Below are 3,145 nucleotides of genomic sequence, written 5' to 3'. Positions count from 1 at the left end.
TGGAGGGGTCGGGGGAGGGGGAGTTGAAGGGAGGGGGAGAAGATGAGTGGAGGCGGGGCAGTGACCAATGAGAGAGTCGAGCGCTGAGGACCTGTTGCTGGGATTGGAGGGGATAACCCGGGGGTGGGGTGAGTGGGCCAGAAGTGAGGGAAACAGACCAGGAGCTACACAGAAAGGGATAGAGAGACAAGGGAAGGGAGAGAGAGATGGACACAGACGCCGGTAGGACACAGACAGACGGCCAGACTGAGAGTTAGAGAAATACACCAGAAACAGGGGTTGTTTAGAAGACAGAGAGCGCAAAAAGGAAGAGGAAGCAGGAATATCAGAAGAGGGAGTAAGGCCAGAGCTGGCCATTAGGCAGGGGGAGAAGTGGGGAGATGTGGGTGGGGAGAAGTGGAATTGAGGTAGAGTTAATGAGGTGGAAATAAATTCAGGAAGGGCGCAAGTTATGCTGGAGGCTGCACTGAGAACAGCTCTTGGAAGTGAAGCTGGGCTTGGGCTCCTGCCTGGCTTTGCCAATATGACAGAATGTCATGTATTCCTTCATTAAGTACCTACCTACTAGATGCTAGGCTCCGTGAGGATTAAAAAAAGAAAGAAAGAAAGAAAGAATGTGCCAGGATCCCTAACCTGGTGGGGGAGGGGGGTGTTAAAGCAATACTGGAGAATCCAAGATGGTGTTAAACATCTGGGCATTGTTGCCATCCACCATGCAGACTTTATTTGGGGAATCATTGCTAGGTTTGGGGGCTCATTTTACTGGGAGAATGGCATGGTCATAGTGGAAGTTCCAATGTTTGGTAGTGCTAAGTGCCTGGAGGCAGAAAAAAACCAGGAAAGTATTGAATGAAACAGTCCATCAAGAAAGTAAGGAGGGTCTGAACTAAGCTACTGTGAAGAAAGAAAATAAAGGCAAGATTCAGAAGATACTGAAGAAGACAAGTTTGAGATGGAGGAAGGAAGACTAAAAAGGTCACAACATCTCACAAGTAATACAATGATAGAACTGGTCTTAAAGTAGCCTAAACCTCTCATTTTGCCTGTGAAAAAACTAAGGCCCCCAAAAAGAAATGGCATTTATCCAACATAACTAACTAGTAAGCTCACATAAACTCACATAACTAACTAGTCAGTGGCAGGACCAGGAATAACACTCAAGTTTGAAAACCTCTAAAGCATGCTGTTTCTTCTACATGCCAAATGACTGGGAAAATTATTTTACTACTAGCATTTCAAGAAAGACATTTGACAGTCTCTTATCTTATAAGCATGATGTCATCTGGATGTCAGTGTTGCTGAATTCTAAAGAATAGTAGTAAATGGTGAATTCACATCAAAGTCTGATTAGATATCTTTAATGGAGGGCCACAGAGATCAGTCTTAGCCCTACTTTGTTCAGTATTTTTAGCAGTGACTTAACTGAAAAAGAAAGCTGTGAAAGATAGAAGTCTGGGTAGCAGAATTAATATTTTTTAAAGCATAGGATAAATCTAATACAAAACATATCAGACAAATATAAATTCCTAGTATTTAGAGGAAAAGATCTTAAATATCACCCATCCCACCATCCAACCATCCCAACCAAAGTGTAGGAAACTAGGAACCAAATCAAAAAAGAGGAAGCAATTTGCCAAAAGTTATCCAGTCAATAGAAGGGCAGGGATTTAAATCTCTGGTTTCAAATCCAATTTTCTTTCTACTATGCTACACTGGAAGTTTTAGCAAATCAAACACAGTATAAGATGTTGAAAAAATGGGCAGACAACAGTTTCTGTGAAAAAAAAGAAAGGAAAAAATCAATTTATCAATAAGTATTTATAAGCCAAAGTTAAATGGTTATACAAATTCTTTCCCTAGCAATTAAACATGTAAAATCATGCAAACATCTCAATATTAACCATATTGTTTAAAAAAAAGAGAAACAGAAAAAATATATTCTAAAAGATACTTTAAATGTTTGGATTGTGAATGGAATTAAGTGAACTACTATCACAATAATACCTAGCATACCTGTAGCACTTCAAGTTTGCAAAGCACTTTCCACATTTTTACATCAGTATCACTAGATCATCCCAACAAACCTGTGAGGAAGGTACCCTTTTCCTCATTTTATAAACAAGGTAGAGCAAGATTAAGTGACTTGCCCAGGATCATACAGCCAGTAAATATCTGCAGAAGGATTGGACCTCAGATTTTCTTATTCCAAGTCCAGTTCTCTATCCACTGGGCCACCTAGCTGTCAAGTTCACCAGGATTCATCACTGGGACATAGTCACCAAAAAAGTTCATGTGATCTTAGGCTGCATTGAAAGGTACACTACAGAGATCAAACAAAGGAGTTGCTATATCTTGTTCTGACCCCATCTGAGGTATTTTGTCTAGTTCTGGTCCCTGATCAGACCACCTCTAGAATAATGGATTTATTTCCAAGTATCATATTTCAAGACTGGCATTGATATACTAGAGCTTAGCCTAAAGTGGCTAACAAGGAGACTATTTCCCATATGACCATTAGTTGAAAGACCAATTCCAATAACTCTCCAGGAATGACCTGGAGAATAGATAACTTGGGTTTAGGAGTGAGAGGTATGATAGTAACCTATCTGTCATCTTCAAGACAGATTTAATTTACTCTGTTTGGTCCCAGAGGGCAGAAGTCAATGCAACATGTTGAAATTGCAAAGGGGCAGATTTCTGTTTACTGTGATGAAAAAATTATGATCAGTTTTTCATTTTAAAAAATTTAGGAAGCATTAAATTTCTCAAAACAGAAGATCATTAAGAAGTGAATGGATTGGGGCCAGTTGGGTGATTCTGTGGATTGAGAGCAATGCCTAGAAATGGGAAGTCCCAGTTCAAATCTGGCCTCAGATATTTCATAGCTGTGTGACCCCAGGCAAATCACTTAACCCCCACTGACTGGCCCTCAGTTATATTCTGCCTTGGAAGCAATACACAATACTGATCCTAAAATAGAAGATAAGGGTTTAAAAAATGGTAGAAGAAGAGAATGGACAATCCAATTGTTAGGTTCACCATTAGGTTAGGGGAATTTTCGTTTTGGTATAGACTGAAACTGATCTCTGAAGTCTTATACAGTTCTAAGGTTCAGTAATACATTTTAGAGTTAGAAGCCAGTTTA

This window comes from Monodelphis domestica, chromosome 2 (genome assembly GCF_027887165.1).
Source record: "Monodelphis domestica isolate mMonDom1 chromosome 2, mMonDom1.pri, whole genome shotgun sequence".
Classification (NCBI taxonomy): Eukaryota; Metazoa; Chordata; class Mammalia; order Didelphimorphia; family Didelphidae; genus Monodelphis; species Monodelphis domestica.
This window is presented reverse-complemented; position numbering follows the sequence as displayed.